At 42.3% G+C, this 13,595-nt stretch overlaps 1 long non-coding RNA gene across 1 annotated transcript in view; it reads right to left on the minus strand.

The window, feature by feature from the left end:
- Nucleotides 1-816: 816 nt before the first annotated feature.
- Nucleotides 817-13,595, minus strand: part of LOC136992206 (uncharacterized) — a 147,476-nt gene continuing 134,697 nt past the window's right edge. Inside the window, exon 3 of the long non-coding RNA XR_010884289.1 lies at nt 817-876. This is a non-coding gene — a long non-coding RNA (uncharacterized lncRNA). The remainder of the gene's footprint in view (nt 877-13,595) is intronic.

Below are 13,595 nucleotides of genomic sequence, written 5' to 3' on the forward strand. Positions count from 1 at the left end.
AAAATGTTCCACAGAGGTCTCAAAAGACAAAGTGCCAGAGGACTCCTGAAAACCTACAGGAGATTTTGCTATGGCTTTTGTTTTATTTGGGAGCTCAGACACTACATTGAGAGTGAGGCTGGATAATCTTGGATAATTCTTATCAAGCAAAGCATTTCCACCAGCTCCAGCTGGAAGAGCTTCCCCCAGAAGCACCCCCAGTCTCTGGGGTTGTGTGTGCTGGTCGCGTTCCCAGCCCTTGCCCGTCCTAGTCAGTAGCAGAAGACATTAGGTTTGTTTTCATGTCCTCTCACAGTTCCTGACTCCTGCCAAACAGTCTATCTAAAAATAGGTTGGGGTCACACTGTGCACATTATTTGTATATTAGATGTTACATCCTTGCGTAGCTTGTGAGCCAGTTTGTAACAACTGAAACAGATTTCCTTTGGCTGTCCTTACTCAGTTTGGCACAGAAAAAGACTGAAATGCTCGTGTACCCAACTGTATAATGGCAAAACCCAGAGCTTTCTCCAGCTGGTCAATAAGGTGTCATGCTTCAATTGCAGGGTGGCTGCTCCCCAGACCAACAAGACCTGTACGAACCCTTTCTAGGCCAGACAGACTGAGGAGCTGTACCAATGCACACACCAAGTGACAGAGGCATGGCTAATTGCTTAAAGGTCTGCTAGAATCACACACAGAAAAAGCAGTCACAGTCCTTCGTATCCCAGAATTGGTAGAACAGAAATATCTACTATAGAACTGAGATCCTTCTCAGCTAACAAAAAACTGTAGAAAAAATTAAAGGACCTTCAAACTTACCTTGAGAAGAAATGAGGCACCATGAACTTCGCATCAATTAGAAGAGAAGAGACATCCTTCACACTTCATGTAGGCCTACAAAAAAAAAAATTTGATTTACTTAGTTCACTTTCCCACACATCAAGAAAAAGACATTACCTTCAATGCCACCCTGAACAAGCTGGTAATATTATCCACTGTGAATAAAGTCTCTTCTTGATTTCTTGCATACTCATGATTGTAACCTGTCTCTTCCTTAAACCCCATGTCGTTCCCCACCTGAACACAGCTGGACACAGACCTCATACAAACAGCCCAGTACCCTCACACTTCGTTATTCTCAAGCCGTAGACCACAGCCTCCCTTGCTCAGTTGTTCACTGTCTAGTTTAATCAATTACTTTAACTTTTTGATTGCTTTTCACTTTTTTCTTGCTTTGACTCCTGCAATGTAGGAGGCGCCGGGTCAGTGAAAATGGCAAGTACCAATTCTCATGTATATATATATCTCTAATGGAAAAAACTGCTCACCAAACGGAGATGACGCAAGCCAATGTGAACCTGCACAAGCTGAGATCAGACCTCCGAGCCCCACAGAGAAAAGAAGTGTCCTCAGACCATACACTGCAAAGGTTCAGACCTAGGCGTGAGGGTATGATGAAGAGCACAGCCTGCTTCAGGGGGCTGCCACAAATACGCAATGCAGCTACCCAGGACTCCAGACACCTCCGACAACAAACCCATTGCACAGCTCTGGTCTGCTGCCTCCCATGCGGCTCCCACCTCTTTCCAGAGCTTGGCTGTCTCCAGCAGCAAGCAGCGCTCCCTTTTTCTACGGCAATGATATGCGAACCGTGTGCTGGCTGAATACTGTACAGGGGACCTGGACGAAGCCGGCAGATCACTGCAGTGCGTGCAGAAGGACAACTAGACACAACCCGATATTGGCTTGGGGGAGCAGCTGCACTGACAAAAGATCCCCCAGCAACACTGCTAACAAGGACGGAATAAAACAACTGAGACAGTGAGTGAACAAGAGAGGCGCAAGGATGAACAGAGTAAGAGAGTGCCAGAGAGAGGGTCAAGTATCACTCCAATCAATAGCCACACGGAGGAGCAGACTGATGAAGCGGCAGGAGGAAACCAGGTTAGTTGAGTCAGCCCAAAGGATTAAATGCGCTGCGCTGAATGGCTCCATTGCCTACGACACGACCGATCCACAAGCTAGAAAGGGAATGGTCAGCCTAGTGCTGCTCGGGCAGGAGAGAAGGGAACCGACGTCGCGGCGTACCACGGCGTGGAGGACAAGGCCTCCACCGTTTCGCTGCACAACTCTTAGAGAAAGAATCCATCTGGGAGAGAGAGAAAGGGATACTAAAGCTAAGCGGATAAGGTATTTGCTGCTCCCTTGGTCTTTGCTGGCGTAAGGGTTTTGTTCAGTTTTGAGGAAAATACGCTGCAGAGCTGAGGGAACCACACAAGGTTTTGCTTGTGGAGTTGCCAGGGTGTGGGGGATTTCAGATTCACTCTTTTTGATGTTAAGCCCAGGAGAAGCACGGAGCGCTCATCTAGCACAATATTAAAAGTAGCGTAAAGATGAAGAGGCCCTATCTTCAAGCGAAGGACTTTAGCATCTATTGCGTGAAAGTTGAAATGCATCCTCTTCAGCAAAGAAAACAGTGCTGCATGCCTCAATACCAAAGCCAACACGTTTCACAAATATATACCAAACGACAGAGTGGGCCGGCATGAGTTTTACATGCTTGTCCAGCCATGTGTCCAGCTCCCTCTATTCTCCCCAGAATATCCCACCCAAAACGGACGCTAGCTAAGTCTGTCTGCTCCCTCAATCAGTCCATTCCTGGGGCCTGTATTCATGTCTTTGACACCCAAAAGAATCTGACAAACGGTAAGAAAAAATGTCAGATTTTGAGAAATCATTTGATTGGCCTCAGTGGCAATGTGTTTGTTCAGTGCCATCTTTTGCGCTCAGATCTACGGAAGGCATAAGCTGAGATACCAGCGATGGAAAATAAGAGGTTAAATTACAGAGTAATGGGTAGCGTTACCTTCCTCCACCTGCTCAAACTAAGCAAATGAGGCATCACCAAAGGAATCAAACTAAGATGTTCTGCATAGTCTGGTTGAACATTCAAAATGTGTCACGGTGTCTCTGGGGGCTCTTTTGTTCTGGCCTCACCTTCAATAGATCTCGACATCACACTGAGCATTGAAGTCTTAACTCCTTCTGCCAGGGAAGATGGTAAGCGTGGATATCTACCAGGCACTGCTCTCCTGCTGCATCCAAGCGAGAGTTTTCACTTGGAGTAGGTCACACAGACCTTTGCATCCCTCGTCCCTTCTCCATGCTTCAACAAACAAGGAAGCAGCTAGCGCTGTTGACATTTGAAGTGTCATCCCCGGCATCCAAGTTAATATGCGAAGCTGAAAGGGGCTATTTATTCTCACAGCTAGTGCTTCGAGCTCTTGGCATACTCAAGCATGTATAATTGCATTGGCTACCTTCAGGTCATGTTTTCAAGGGTTTCCTTATAATTACAGCAGCTAGAAAGACCTTATTTAAAACAAACAAACAAACAAACAAAAACACACCAAAATATCTGAGAAGCCAAGAAAGTGACTCTGCTAGCATGCTGCTTCTTCGTGTATATCCCTTTACAAGCCATAAAAAAGACAGTATTCACTAAAGCTCAAGTAGCAGAACCATTTATTTTCCAGAACCAAAGGCTGTTAATATAGTCTCCGGATCATTAGTGTGCAGTATGTCTGGCAACTAATGTCAATATATGTAGCTGAAGAGTCACTGTCGAGACCTATGTGGATTCACAGTGCACGAATTGCCTTGTGCCCTCGACCTCCTGTAATCGTCTGATGATATCAAGGCCGGCCGAATATTTCACTCTGGCGTATGACTCTCGGTTTGCAAAGCATTAGCTTGATGTCATGAAGTATTTGAGGGGGTAGCTGTTTGCATTATTTGCACCTAAGCTTTTTTTTCCCCCTAATGAGATAAAGCTTTTAATTGTACAATCTTCATCTGTTTGGGTGGCTGAAGATCCTGGTGTCAGTCTAAAGAACTCAGTTCATTCAAACCAGACCAAAAATCTTGGGCATCAAATCCAGACATACCTGTGGTAAGCCATATTAAACCCAAAGCAAAGCAGCACTACTCATTTCAGAAGAGGAAACTGAACTTTTTAACCTCAGAGTGCTTCATGATTGGATCAGTGACTAGACTGTATACAGAGGGCATCTCTTAATTAACTTTACCTGGCAAGAAAAGTAAAATCAAGGCGGCTAACATAAAAATACAACACTTAACACATAAAGGCAAGCTTTATGTTGTGTCTGTCAGCTGGTTTTAAAATCAGTAGATAACACATGTTCCTGTCAATGTATAATTTCTTATTTTAAACAAAGTTAATTATGAAGAATAAATTGACTTTATATGAATTGAGGCATAAAAAAGATATTGCCTTTAGCTTTATTATATTCATCAAAACTTAAAATATGCAACGTATAAAAATGTGGCAAAGAGATTTAGACTAAAAGCAGATATCATTTTCCAAGGAGAGGCTCTTTCCAGTGCTTATAATCACAAAATACTTCCCCTCTACCATGGGCTTCACAGCGAATCCCAAATGATGCTACAATCCCCCGTGTTCTTCTACTTGACCAGAGGGCCCCAGCCCTGTAAGGAGCACTGGGGGGGCCATGCCGCTGTGTCCCTGTAGAGTCCTGTTTAAGGTTTTAAATAGACACCCGGATTTTTTGGCAGCACTGCAGCTCCATAGCGAGTCCTCCCTGCCTTCAGCTCGCAACCGAGTAACGTTTGAGACGCGTCACGTTGGCCCACGGATTCTTGGATCTCCTGCAAGTTTAATCAACATCTGTAGCAGACCTCTGTGTGTCAGTCTTTTTTTTTTTAATAATCTCCTTAATCCTGATTTTCTACAGAAAAAAGGCTTATGCGATCACACCGCATGTGCCAGTGTCTCATCCATCCCCGAGCCTAATAGCCCTTAAACCAGAAAATAATCATCTGCACCCCTCCCACTGCCTCTGCTGCTGGGTAGATATAACCTGTCTTGGCCTTTGGGTACTCCTTTTACTGGATTTACGAATAAGAGTTGCAAATTAACAGAAAATTAGTATGAGAGACAAGAATTTCCCTTTTATTCTTCCATTACAGGTCTGAGGTCTTCTCCAACTCAGGAAACTTATGGGAGGCAATAGGTGAGACAAGAATCTGTCAACAGGGCCCAATACTAACTCTCACAGAGAGCGTCTTTCCTTTTCTGCTCTCTACTATGCTCAGGAGGCAACAAAAAAGCAATGTGCTCTCTATCAGACACACAGTCTTGCTTTTGGAAGATTTCTTTCCAACTGGAGTCCCTCCATCTCATCTGGCACAAAGAGGAGCTAGAGAGTCATGTCAGCTGCTCACCCAGAAACAGAGCTTCTCCTGCTTGCAGGTCCTCAGAGCAAGACCTGCCCTTAGATACGTGCTAACTGCGTGTCCCCATTTGGAGCGACGATAGTCAACAGTTATGAAAAGCATATGTGGTAATAAATGTTCCAGCCAGAGAAGGGGCAAGGGCGCTGCCTTGTCTCATTCTCCGGTGATAAAAAATAACCGGACACAGAATCACAGATTACAACGGTGAGCTTGCCCCTCATATTTGCATATTAGCACCATAAAAAATATCCAGATAACGTATTTGTAGGTTTATTTGCAGCATTAATACCAATGCCTGACAGCATTATTCGTACTGTTTATATGACTATAAAATAGCTTTATAGTGATACAATTAGTAATGCTGAGCCTAGATAGTATAAATGGTAGTACTGATTGTACCACTATAAACTTAACTTTATAGTGACATAAATGAGCAATATTTGTGTCATCATGTTTTATGACATCAGGTAGTCTGAGGCCTAAGAATATAACACAGGGGTCCCGCACACTTTAATTTCACAGCTAAAATACAATGAAAAAGAACATCCTATTTCAATCTTATGATGCTCAGCCCTAGACTAATTTTCATTCACCTTAAGCTGTAGGGGCATATTTTTTTCCTCAGTCATAGAATAATTGCAAGCACCCCTCTTCCGAAGTTGCCAAGGTGCAAATGGTCTCGGCAACGCTCTCACCAGAAGGGCCAACAGGCAGGAGGCGATAGCTGGGCATAAGCCAGGACAAAATCTCTGCTTAGACTTCACCTCCTTCCTTTCCTATTTCAGACCATGCCTTTTATCCCAAAGGGGAAGATGACGAATGAAAGACTGATCAGCTGCAACACAAGTTTCAATTCATTTCACGGTTTTGCCTCATTCACTTCATAGCTGACACATAAATGACTTTGAAAGACTGTTTGCCTGCCATTCCCACAGTAGCACTCCCTAGCAGAAGACAGGAAAAAAGACCTCTGATATTACATTGTGTTCTTTGAAAAATGATTCGGTGGCTACCAATTACTGGAGTGGATATCTGTCCTGAGTTAAGGTTTTATGCACACTGGTTAACTATGCAGTATAAATGTCTCCTTCTGGGGTTTTTGTATGAATTGCATTACTACTTGTAATACATCCTGATCCACAGGATACACGACACCAATTCCTGCTCTGTTCCTTCCCCTTTGGGTACGGTTAGCTTCACTGGAAAACACCTTCTCTAGGACTTTCTGCTACTTCTCTGCTTCCACATGATACCACTGCTGCTGGACTTTTCATTTTGGCCCACATGCAAATGCCATTTAAGTCAACAGGAGGAATTCCAGCTCCCCAGGTACCAGTGAATCAGGCCTCATACCCTCAGGCATCTCCTTGTAAGAAGAACCCCCTTCACTAAGCAGACAGCCCGAAGATCACTATAGTCTAAAAGCTGCACAGTCCTAGGAGTCCAAGCCTAGGAATAACCAGTGTCTTTTTTTCTTTTAATTGCGATGCAAGTCCGGCAAAGCATCGATATTTTTGTCTTTAAAATGGTAATACTGTAGTGAAGTGATGGCAACTACCCAAGTGTAACCCGTAAGAAGCCCTGAGGGAATTTACTCATCCATCTGTAAGCTTGAAGATGTAATTTATTTAAATACCATTGGTGGTTCTGTGCATCCAGCACACCGCACCATGTTTTACTGTATGCAGCAAGCTCTCCCACTCCTTCCTGTTTCAGGACTACGTAGACAAGGATGCATACACACAGTTGGGAAGGTGGGAGCCAGATATGGCATCACGCCAAAACAAAATAAAGTTTTGCTCTCCTCTGAAATAGGGAACGATACGGACCATTCAGCCATGGTGCCGCAGGGGCACCCTGAAATCAGCCAGAAATTCCAAAAGCTGCTTCCGTTGCTCTTCCGAAACATCCTGACTCCCTTTGGAGCTGTCCAAAGCCATTCAACTGCAGCTTCCAGCTACCTCTGTGGCTATTGTGTCCAGCAACATGAACCATCGGTGCAGATGTTTTGGAAGCGGTTAAGACCTTTAACAACACAGAGATCCTGCATAGAGAATTCCCACATGGGGGCTAGAGCCATGCACTCAATGGGAATGCCAAAACCTGAAAATAACTTCCTGAAACCGTGAGGACACTCATCCAGCTCATCCATGGTGCAACTTGGATTTATCCACAGCACCCTGTGAGTACTCACATTCTCTATCCTACCCTGTCCTCATCTTCCCCAGCACATTGCATGAACAGAGTCAGGGGCCAAAGAAAGGGAATTCTCTGTGGTGACCGCAAGGAAGAAGAGGAGGATGGAGACGGCGATGCAGCCCGAGAGGGGGAAGCTGCAGGTGAGGAAGCATCCTTATTGGTCCAGTTTATAAAAATTCCCTGTTGCTGGGCACTACAGCTAACTTGCAGGTGCACTTCTGTATGTTCAGCTCCAAAGAGAGGTCCTGCCAGTTGAGCAGCTTTCCCAGCAGCTATTTAGGATTCTCATGCAGTGACCGACCAGCAGAGTTCTTCCTCTTTCTCACACAGATTAATGCAGGCAACCAGCTCTACCTGCTTCTTCCTTACACCAAAACAACATCTAAGCCTGCTCTTCAGTCTTCCTCTTCATGCTTCTTTTAGGAAGCAAAGAACCAGGAAGGTTGTATAAGGCTGCCTGACGTTACCACGTATCTGTCTTTGCACACAGCTCACAAAACCTGGGGCAAGTACTTGCTGCATCTCATTACTAGGAAAATTCATAAAGCCTGAAGAAAAGGTAATTTTTTGAGATACATTATCTCTAAAAAACCGCAGCCTAGCTTAAGGAGAAACTGCTTAGCTACAATGGAAAACTGAGCTAATCCCAGCTTAAGTAGAAAAAAACAAAATCAAAGATGCTATCTAAATTAGTCATTGGAAACACGCGTCACATCATGTAAACAAACTTTAAATAACCTTTTAGATAATCCCTTTCTATATCTGCGACATTTCTTGGCATTCTTATTTCGTGGAAGGCAGAGACATCCAAGCATCAGTGGCATCTCTTCACGTGTACCCGACATGCTCCATGAAAACCAAGCTATCTTCAGTTGTTGCTAACACTGCTGGTCAATATATAATTCCACCACCACCACTATGAAGAGCACACTGGTCACTTGCTCACTGTTTTCATGGTGCCCTCTAATATTCTTCTTCTTTTTATGAGAGCTATTAAAAGCTTTTCGGCATTTTCTGGCTTCCTGGAGGGTAATGAATTATCTGTGGTTCCAAACTAATCAAGGATAATAGGCTTTCTCGAACACTTAGGCAGGCCATACGGGGTAACTAGGGAAATCCGGATGGTTACTGCCACACTAACATGCACTTAACCAATAATGGCTACCCAGGTTTGCAAAGCTTCTCAGTATATTCTCATCACATTCATATACTTCTCTTACTGAAATAATAGTGAGAATTAATTGCCTCTAATTGAGTTTGGTGGTGTTAAATCAAATTAGTGCCCGCAGCATAATATAAACAATGTCAACAACATTGACTCCATTACAGAAAGTGAATAAACTCTAAATACAAGAGCTCAAAATTGCATCCTTTAGGGAGCTCTACTACATTAATTCTAACCATTAAAGAAGAATGAGCCTTTTTAAGAACATCCTTTGAGTTCCCACCTTCTCCCATGCATTAAATGAGCTGAACCCAAATAAACCTAAATTTTGAAGATTCAAGGAAGGGTGAAAGAGGCAGTTTGCATAATCATGCTGCAGAAGACTGCTGACAACACATATGATTCCAAGAGCTTCCACCCCTTTTCTCTCCCCAGCATAAAGATTTTTAGATATGTTAAATCCATGAGAAAGAGGTGCAACGACATCTGTAAAACTGCAAAGTCTTAATAAATCAGTTCCTTCCATGGCCTGTTATCACTGCAGCTAACAAGCAGGTCCTCAAATAGTGTGAGACTCTCAGGCTGGAAGGATCCACAGAGCTCCACCAACCCCAGCGGATCACTTGGCACTTCTGCGATTGCAGATCCTGATGCTATTCTTAGATGGAAGTCATGGCTATCACATGTGATAGCAACCCATTATTACTATTATTACTTAGAGTAATACTGACTGTTTGTAACTGAGAAAGATATGAACCTGAACTGAGTTTTCCTAGTAAGATATAAATGGAGTCTGACTTTCTACACTATTCTCAAGTAGACAACGTGCATTATCCTCCACAACTTTGCCAATTTTGAGTTGACAAGAATGAGCCTCTACCCTGACATGCTGCAGGACTGCTGTGGTTAATTATTTAGGCAGCTGTTTGGTAGGACATCCTGCAACAAGCGGCTAGTTTAGGATGAAAATGATGTAGGTGCTTGTCTTTCAGTTTTTTAAATAGAGGAAGCAGACTCAAAAGTGAAAATATAATTACACAAAAGAACACTTTTTTTTTTTTTTTTTTTGGAAGGAGATAAAATTAATTTTTCTGAACTTCTATCCTGAGCTAAAGCAATCATCTAAAGAATTGGTGGTAAACAGCTTGCCAGGATCAGCTCCATTACATATGGGGAGACGTCAAATACTTGCCCTTATCTCAGGGTAATTCCACTAAATCTGCCAAATGTTATTTCTGTCCCGAGGAAATCCTCCAGGCATTCTGAAAAGCTCAATATTGAAAAAAATCCAACCCACTCTTTTGCAAAAATTTCTTTGCTGGCATTGAGCAAATGAAAACTAAACAATATTAAGGGCTTACTCCTGACCAAATACAGTACTTCAAAGCATGGAAGATAGGACACAAAGAGTATTCATAATGCAGACAGGTCAAAAAACAAACCGTAGTTATAGCTCTGAATTTCAATGCAATAAAACCATAGGAAGAAAGGACCAGGCAGGCTCTCTGGATGTCCCCTAATCCATCCTTTTGCCCAAGACTATCTCTATTGTTACTGAAGGACATTTTTCTAATACTGCTTTCAAAACCCCTCAATGATGGCAGCCAGAAAGCATCACATGCTGAACAGTCAATCCATTTCAGAGCTGAAAATATTCTCCTAACGCCTACCCTCTTCTCTCATGCTGTAATTTGAGCCTGCTGCTGCTTGTCCTCTGCAGAATGAGCATAGAAAAAGATGCAGTTCACCTACTCTTCTAAGCTGCCTTTTAACAGCTGAAGATGAACACACTTATCTGTTTTTTTCTCTCATGTATATCAGGCTACTCCAATTCTTCCAGTCTTCCCTCTTAGGTTATATTTTCTGGACCACTGTTCATTCTCAGTGCTGTTCTCCCACCAACTCTTCCAAATCTTTCTCCAAGCATGGTGACCACAAGCAGACACAGCCCTGGTGCTAACACCTCAACAAGGCTATAGTAAGTTCTTCAGTGTTTCTGGCACCAATCTTCTGTTTCTGCATCCCAGGACGTCATTTGCCATTTCCTCCATATCCTCCAAAAGCAAGATATTGCTGACTTATTGTTGACTTGACATTGTTGACTTGAGCTTGTGACTCATTCTAGCCTAAGATCTTTCCCTGAAGTATTGTTCTCCATCTCCTGTGTTTCGCTGTAGGTAACGTTTTCAGTGAAAGCTATAGAGCAGACTGAGGGCAAGTATAATAATAATAATAATAATAATAATAATAATAATAATAAAATATATATTCTGTTAACCAACAGACAAACCTAACAAAGGTCGGCTCTCTAATATCAAACTACATAAACATCCTTCTAACTAACATTTCAATGAAGACTGTGACAAATTCCACACCTGAATATGACCAAAGGAGATATTTTATGAAAAATGACAAAAACAATGGTTTTGTGGACATGTTTTGTTAATGTTTTAGGTATTGGAATGAACGTTCAAAAGAGACTGTTAGGAACAGACCCGTAGAACAAGTAACATATCAGATTGTCAAATAAATGGCACCTCCATCCCTTTGAGTCTGAAGAAGGGACACGTGGGACACCTCTAAGAGGCTTAAATTTCAGACCTTACAGACCACCCAGTCTTTGCGAATGAAGATGCCTGGTGTCCCAAGGTGCCCCAAACTGGCTGCCGCAGAAAAGTTATTCAATACTCCTTAAAACAAACAAACAAAAACAAATAGCTGAACACAGAAACAAAAGGGTTATACCTCCTTTCTCCAGAGATTTATTATTTCATTTTCCTTAGTTGCATTTTAGTAATTTAGCATTTTTGGCTTGTTAATTCTGATCTGGACTTGCAGATACTGACTTTCTAGAGTTATTTTTTAAAAGTCAAGGCTACATTAGAACCTGAATTAAATTAGATACAAGAGTTGTGCATTCTCCCATGCTTGAAATAACTCCTAGAAATCCAATAGTTTGGCAGTGCTGGGAGCATGGAAAGACATTTACCCTTGATTTCCCCGCAGTGAGCTAAGGTGTTTTTCTATGTGTGCAAAATATTGACATCTTAAAATATTTATGTGTTAAGTAGGCAAAGATGTTTCACACTGAGCTGCTTGGAAATGTCCTGAAGAATATCTTTAAATATTAATGTTTCCCAGTGCAACCCTTAGACAGCCTGTTCACAGGGATGAGACATTTCAGCTTGTTATAACTTTGCTATAATTACACCCCTCCATTTTTCTTTCCCCCCTACATATTTCGGGCATACAAGTAATGGCATTTTGCCAGGGGAGGGGCAGAATTCATTTGTTATTTCAAGTATTTCTTTTACAAACAGAAACAAGTCAAAGCTACTAAGTAGCTTCTAAGCAATTTGCTCTTCTGTTTGTAATTATACATTATACACACTTTATAGCTAAGGGAACAAATGACCAGACAAAACTGAACATCAGAGCAATATTTTGATCTGACACTGTCAGATAACACTACTGTCCAATGGAAAGGCATAAACATTCACTTCTCATCACACTGATCTGATGGGTCCAAGGACAAAATTTTCAAGAAATCTTTCAGTAACTTTGGAAGCTAAGTCATTTTTCCAAAAAATGAGTTTGGCATTTAGATATTCATGTCTAAAAATCAGTGTGACTTTGGATTCTAAGACCTTCAGGAACTGCTAAAAATGTCACCATCCATTTAGACAAAGTTTTCATTTTGAAAACTGAATTTGAAGCCCTAGAATTAGGGGTGAGATCAACCCTTCTGTTAAACTCAGCTGAAGGCATATGAGTCTATTACAATGATGTTCAAGACTGATTATACTACTTCCCTTAAAGAACATACTGTATTGAATGCATTGAGTAGTCCACACCTGAAATGGCTTGGCAGGACCTCCACTTTTCAAATCAGCACTTAAGTAAACATTGCTAAGGTGCTAGTCTGACTGCACAAATACTTCTGTTTTGGTATCTGACTGCGTTGCTCGTCTCTGCAAACAGCATGCGGAGTATACAAACCAGGCACTTCTCATCCTCTCTCGCGTTCCTTTGTGTTGCAAATTATCACACGGCTGGATTGAAATGACAGCCCCCTTGCTCCTTGGTACAAAAGAAACGGATCATTTCCATGTCATGTGAGTCTACATCAATGGGACAACGAACATATCTTCCTTCTCTCCAAACCTCAGTGAAAGATGGCTCTTCCAGTACTGACACCTGCCTCCTTACCAGGTTGCACAGACAGTTGTGCACCTGAAGTGCAGTTATCTATGAGATGTGCCAGGAGATACACTATCCAAGAGCAGTGGGCTGTCAGGCTTTTTGTGCTGAGTTAATAATAAATAACCACAGAAAATGTCTTATATGCTAAAAGGAACTCATACATTTTACCCATAAAGGAGTGAGAGTTCATATTCAATCAGTGTGGCAACCACTTTAAAAGTCTAGGTATGACCTGATGTAGACCTGGGAAACATCTGGCCAATGGCTGTTATAAGAATCATCACTGGCTTCATTTTCTTATCTGGTCTAGGCATATTTCACAGGCCTCACCAAGAGCATTTGATGGGAATGCTGGGCTCAAAGTTAACTCCTGGAGAGGAGTTAACAGCGCCGCAAGGTGTCATGACACTAGGGAGTAGCTTTGATTTTGTGATCGAATCTCTTTTTTCATCCCCCTAAAAGCTCTCAAATTTCCAGAATTTCCACGTGGACATCCAAAATCCTATCACCCAGAAATATCTTGAAAGCACAAGACCTGAGGACAAAACAGACAAACACACGGCCAACCATCCCCAGTTATTATTTACAAAGATCTGCAAATTTCAGACCCCACTCCACAAGCTGGCGAACTACCCAATTACAAAAAGAGATCACTTTCCTGGCTTGTATGAAAACCTCACTTTTCTCCCTGTGATTTAGCTGTTTCTGGGACAAGAACCTAAACAGTCGAGATCTTTATCACAAAATTTTGATATCTCTAAAGCTATAA

This window comes from Apteryx mantelli, chromosome 5 (assembly GCF_036417845.1).
Source record: "Apteryx mantelli isolate bAptMan1 chromosome 5, bAptMan1.hap1, whole genome shotgun sequence".
Taxonomy (NCBI): Eukaryota; Metazoa; Chordata; class Aves; order Apterygiformes; family Apterygidae; genus Apteryx; species Apteryx mantelli.